Genomic DNA, 6948 nt, shown 5'->3' with positions numbered 1-6948 from the left:
GATTAGCTGAAATTTAAATACATTAGACTTATGAATGGCGTGGAATAGACAAAATGAAGCACGATTTGCTTGTAATACCCATCCATCTATATGGTGAGGACTTTGGTCATCTCAACCACAGCATCTTTGTCTGTAGTTTTTATTGTTCCCCTATGGCTGACGTTCGTGTCGCGATCGTGTGACGTCCACCTCGAATCCCACGATTATTACCATGAAATGATTGAAGAATATATTCAATGATAGAATAATCAATCTTGTCTGTTCCGTCCCGCACGTCTTCCTTCTCTAATATTTTCATTCCTTTTTTCGTCTTTTTGTTTTCATACTTGGCCTTCGTTACTTCCAGTTCACAAACATATACTCTGTTCTGGGTTAATATTGTTTTTGTGCTTTATTTACGGTGGCCTATCTTTGGAAGCACCGGCCGTAGCGGCGGCATCAGCATTGACCTGGCGTCGCACGTACACCGCTAGATGCAAACAGAGGACGAATCTTTTCAACTGAAGAAGTTCTCTATCAGTAAACAACTGTGAGGCTATATAATAATGATATCAATAATAATCGTGTATAATTAGCTTCGGGTATAGTCATTGTAAGAGTGGTAGTGATTGACAAGAAGCCGCGAAGACTCGTCCTCCGCTAACCGCTAAGCAGATACTTCGCGTGGGGTGTCAGCTATGATCTGATATCGATTTTTTTTTCCTGAACTATGTAACGCGTACAGCTGCCCGATGAGTGTGTACAACCCGAAAATAATACAGACATCCTCAACCCGGTAACACGGCTTCTGCCACGATTGTTTGTTTGATTTCCGCCAGTACAATGACTGGCCCATTATTAAACTAATTAATTAAGTAGACAGAATATTACTAGGCTGGTTACTACAAGGACAAAAAATGAAAATAATTAAATAATCAGGCCATTTATCTGTGATTCGATTCACACAAAACTACACGCCTTGATGTATTTCAATAATATTTTTAGCTGCAGTAGCTAGTATATATATATCCATTAAATGAGTGGCCAGAATCACTTCTCCTTGGTCCGTAGCTATTATTGTTATTGAAGTGTACTTTATGAGCCCAAGATGTCGGCAGCCATCGATTTGGGTTTGATTTTGTTGCCATTAAAAATATCACGTGCTTTCCAATTTTCATTGAGTCGGGCCTTCCCGTATTTTGCTCATTGGATTTACGCGTATTGAAAAGAGATTGTCGTTGGGCGACGTAAACAATGTACTAGTTTGTAGTTACCCTTCGCGGAAAAATGCACGTGTCGCGTCCCAAGAGTATATCTGCGTGTTGTACAGCTATCGGATGTAGTTTCAACGTTGATTCTGCTGAAGATGATTCGCTCATTCACTCTCTCTCATGACTCTTCAGGCCAATCGTTCAACCGAATGAGCCTTTTCAACACACGTCTGTTTGGGACGAACATATTTTAGGATAAAAATGAGAAATCTTCCCCAAATCGTTATACTGGAATTAGCTAAAAGCTCTTCAAGGAACCAACGATGTCTCACATTGAACATTGTTCTTATTCACGATCGTGTTGGTCAACAGATCGGAAAATACGTAAACATACAATGATTAAATTAATTTTCATTTTCCTCTCTAAGACTGATTGTTTGTTTAACGACTGCAGGAAATCTCAAATACGCTACCCCTCCTGTCTTTGTACTTTCTGTTTCAAGCCTCTATGTCACGGAGTTTATTTTAGGCAATTATCTACAAAAAACGATTTTTTTTTTATATAAACGACTACAAGCACACGATCGGTTACTGTGGCGTGTTGAACGAATCACGCATGATTTGCTACGACATCGTTGCCGGCCACCGTGACAACTTGTCTAATCGAAGGGGTCTGTTTGACGCGCCATCTTGAAATGTTGGCCATCTGACTGTCCCGTTTGACCTCGGCTTTAACTCGTTGTACAAGAGTTACTGCTGTATGTTGATGAAAGCCACTACGGCAGAGCGTGATGTTTATAGTTACTTTTTTATGTCAAATATCCTATATAGTCTTATTTAGAATAGTTTTTGTCTAATTTAAGCTACATTTAACTCTAGCTAGGGCAGGTTAACCGCGAAATGGATTCTGTTTGAATTCAGTTAAAATATAATTCTTATACTATTACATTAGTTATCGTAAAAATTTCCCTTGTTTGTAAATTAGTATGACCTCTTCAATTTCCATCCAAGAACATTGGACATTTCCGCAACCTTGGCTTGTACTGGATTTTCTTTATTTTTTTTTTTATTTCCAGGTTTATCTGGGGTTCTATATTGCATTGCTTAATTCGTATTGAAAGAAACGTTCAATGAGGACCTGCACACATAGATTTTCAGTGCACACAGGTACTATTATGGCACAAGTGTTTCAGAAGAATCACGGACCGTAGTATAATGTTGAGTGCTTCCCCGATCTTAAAAGCACATATGTTCAAGAACGCAAATTCATATAGATTGATAGAATGGAGCAAGGACAAGGGTTCCTGCTTTCGCAAGTGGGATTTAAATCCTCTGTCTTAGTAAGTGTAAATGCGATAGATAAGAGAACGCTGTTATCAAGCGATGCTACTATTCTCGAACGGCCATCCACATACTATGATAATATTGACGGACGCCACTGATACTGTGATACTCAGAAATCTACGCAGTATAGGATGCAACGTCTTCGTTAAACTCTAGCTTTACGTAGAAAAAAGACACTTATATTGTATACGCAGTTAAAATATTCTGCTAAAATGCCGTGCTCGTCTATTCGTATCTGCTGCAAAAAGTAGCGACGCTTCCCTATCGATGGGACGCTGAACTCTGATCGCCGTCAGCAGCAAACCTGCAGACTTTGTCGCCCAAGGATTTTCGAGAAATGAAATTTATACGAAAAATACGTTTAATAAGTTGAAAGAGAATTGTAGGACGGAAACGGCAGCGCTAATGAAAGGCTGTATTTGTAGAAAAATACCATGTTCGAAACAAATTCGCAAGTGAAGGTAAAATTACGGTTTACTTATAGAAGGTCCATTGCAGAGAAAGGGCAGCAAATAAGTTCAGTGTATTCTGACTATAAAGGCTGCTAACTTGTACATTAACTTTAGTACGTGAGTTCTTGTAGGAAAGTTTAAGTCATTTTTCAAATAAAACCAACACCTGATATTAAATACTGCATGTTAATATAGGAACGAACTGATACATGAATATACGATGGTCAATATATAATAACTCTATTACCAATACAAAACGACCGTAAGCTGTTGCAGGCACTACAGCGCCGTTTATTTAGAAAATCAGGCTCTATCTGTGCATATGTATCCAGTCGATCAACGGCACAAACGATTACGCACACATATACTGTGTTATTACATTCCGTAAAAACTGTGCGTTTTTTTGATAATAAGCCCTATCTAGCTACCTCCATATGTTGCTATGCGCTGCGTTTACAAATTGTTGTATTAGTACTATAGCAAAAAACGCCTTAAGCCATTACTTGTTGTAGAAACATGCAGATAAATAAGCCAAATCATTCAACGCCAGCCACTACTTTTTTACCCGTAGCTGCGGACCATATTCTCGATATAAGCTGCTCGAAATCAGCGAGCTTATATCGGATCTTACTAACTTAGCAAATATCTTTGCCTGATTATTAATACTCAAATGTTTCTTCCTGTCCTCTTTGTACATATTCTTGATCTGGTTCTCTTGATTGTAATTTTTTTGCTGTTCTTTCCTCACAGATCTTCGCTACTCGATACCGATATGATCACACGTGATACGGCCGTTTTGTGTTTCAAGCGGCGGTGAGAAGCGATTTCTCACCCTTGCAGAAGCTAGAAGCACAAGCCCGATAGGACACACGAAGGAAAAAAGGGAGAGATGGCAAAATTAATCTATTCTTTTCCAGACCCATTAACGTGTATATCATATAGTACAGTCGCCATAAATCCATTATTTGTCGGTCCTATTGGGCCGACTGTAGCGGGACCACGTTCTTGGTGGGTCCCAGACGACAAGACAACAACAGTCTCTCTGTGTTGTTGTTGTTGTTGTCAGTGCATCAAGCGTAGTAGTGGTCGTAGTAATCGTAGTATTAGTAGTAGTAGTAGTAGTACGAACAGCAGGGGCAGATGGACGACCCACTCGACTGTCTGTGTGTGTCGGCCTGTCTGCACGTCTGTTCTGTATATTCGGTTGATGTAGCACGCCAAATGTCGGCACGTTGGCCCGTTCGTCCGTACGACCGGCCGATGAAGAGAGACGCAGCAGCAAAGGCGCCAGCACAATGAGTAGTCGCAGAGGGTTGAACAGCGTTCGGCAGGGATAAATGTGACTAGTGACGTCGGCCGTTAGGGGTAAAGTCCTCGCGCGCGCGCGCCCGTTTATCCAATGCAGCGCATCGACGCCATTGCTGGCGGCTGATGGTGGCGTTGGTGGTGACGCTGATAGTGGAATCTTAGTAACAGTTGTCGTGGCTGTGGGGCAGTGACGCTCGGAGCAACATCGATGTTCCCCCTGTGCTAATGCCACCACTTCTGTCAGAGTGGAGTAGTGTGTCGGCGAACGACAAAAAATTATTCGCGCGTTCCTTCGTTCAGTCTCTCTCACGTCATCTCTCTCATCCTCGGTGTTTCAACGACGAAGAAGAAAGTCCCTTTTTTCGACTTCTGCTCTTCATCGTCGTCATCGTCATCGACGTCGTCTTCTGCTGTGGCTGCTGCTCGAAGGATCAAGGGAGTGGCGCAGGGGCGGTGGACGGCCATTAATCACCAGCGCCGAAGAACGAACGGATACAGCTTATAGTCGTGTCGTGCCTATACGCCGTGTGTCTACGAGTACGTAGTGGTGTCTTTACATTCGGATAACAACAACAGTAGAAGCAATAACAACAACAGCAGCAACAAACAGCAGCAGTAGTAACAACAACAACAAGGCAACAAGAAGAGGTCCAAAAACACATCCCTACTCCAGCCGTCGCCGTAACAGCAAGAGCAACTGCATTGAGCACAACGATGTTGTGTCCGTCATCAGCGACAGAAACGAAAAACAGCAGAAATGACAGCAAAAGGATCTTCCTTCTGAATAAGTCTGCCAAGCATGCGGTGTTCTTACGAGTTTGTGAGAACTAAAAGTATATAGGTACATAGAATTCGTCACAAGCCAGAGTCGGATAGATTGTAGTGAAAAGAGAGCGCCACAGGCAGAAAGTGTACGACTCATTAAGAGAAGAGGTGATGTTGACCTTTAATTGTCGAAAACGATAGTAGGAAATAGAAACATTGCATTCTTGAATAGAAATTCAAACGCGTTAGGTCAAGTGAGAGTAAAAGTATCCTTTGTTGAGTAAACTATATAGACGAAACTGATAGGTACAGAACCTTGACTCAAAGGAAAAGGTACAAAGATAAACGGCGTCTTACTGGGTGCGTCAGCTATAATATTTACCAGCCTATTGGATCTGTATAAATAAGAACAGGCAGAATAAGCAGATCGTGATAAGGCTGGGTTGCGTTCTTCAAGAAGATAGTGGATCGAATCCTCGTAAGAGCCACAGCTTCTTGTCTTAAGAAGCGCTAGGTTGCCCTTATTGTATAGTTTGTGAGTGCCTGCTGCCAATATACCTCAAGCCAGCAAGAGTTACTTCAAGCGCCAATCTAATGGGAATAACTTCGAACATTGTTACATATTTTCCCTAGCGATCTGAATTGGCCCTTTTGAAACTTGATTTAATTGAAACTTGTTAAGAGAATACGCGATGTTTATTTGAATAACGCGGTACCGTACTCGTAGTACTACATAAAGTTGTACCGAGTTTTGCAGCTTTCGATAGAACTTGAATTGTATGGAAATGACATACTTAGGCGCAATAACCAGTTTCCCGATTGTGTTTTACAAGGTTTTGTAATTTTTCTGAAGCGCTTGCCCGAGTCGAAACGCGGGCTGCACCAAATTAGCATCAAAGGTCATCTTTTTTTAAAAGCTGCATGAATGATGCAAGATACATTACTTTCGACGTATTTTTGATAAAATTGTGTTAACGTGTAACGTAAAAACGTGTTACATTGGTAGCGATTCTTGTTACAAAGGAGAAAACTTCTCATATTTAACGTGGACGAAATGGATTTCGTTAGAAACCGGTCGCGAACAGTCCTCTCCAAAAAAGCCGTAAACAATAGCCGTCGTAAGATTCGAAGCATTTTTGAAGTATCAGCGTTATGGTCGCAGTTAAAGAAGGAACTATTTGGATACGAAATGTACTTGCACTTAGTTTTGGGTGTACACGTTTATTTCTTTGTTGAAAACGTGTAGCGTATAAAAGTGCGGAAACGCACACATATTATTGCTCCCTGTATTTTTCCTGTCTACGCAGCACTGATGTACTCATAGTAGTCACAAGTACATACAGTAGACCTTAAGCTCTGCTTTAAAACCAATGCGATCTTTCAGAGTTCCTTCAGAGTTCAGAGAGAGGTTATTCCATGCTATTGTAGTTGCTTTGTCTAGGCCATGCTGGCCGAATACAGTAGCATCTTTGAAGATAGCTACATCTCCATTTTACTATATCGTAAATTTCTACCACAAACGAGATTGATGGCTTCATCAGTCGTATCTGCAACGAGTAATTCTCAGTCGACCATCTTAGGATGCCTGCTTTATCAAATAATTCTCAAAACATTAAACAAGCATATCGTATAAGTTGGGGTGTCTTTGAAACTGGTCTTAGGCCACGCTTAATTTAAATTGCATTATCTTGAGCAACTCAAGTTTCTCTGTGGTTTTTTGTGACATTCCGTCCCAAAGACAAGCACAACTGGCGTGACAGAGACTCGGTGAACGATTCAGCTAGACAACGAGGCACAAACACTGCGATGATAGCATTGGTCGTTTGGTGGCCAATTCTAACCTTTCGTATTCTTTGATAGAGACAGGACGAGAACGTTCGTCTGCTGAG

Source organism: Varroa destructor, unplaced genomic scaffold (genome assembly GCF_002443255.2).
Source record: "Varroa destructor unplaced genomic scaffold, Vdes_3.0 BEIS01000003.1, whole genome shotgun sequence".
Lineage (NCBI taxonomy): Eukaryota > Metazoa > Arthropoda > Arachnida > Mesostigmata > Varroidae > Varroa > Varroa destructor.
This window is presented reverse-complemented; position numbering follows the sequence as displayed.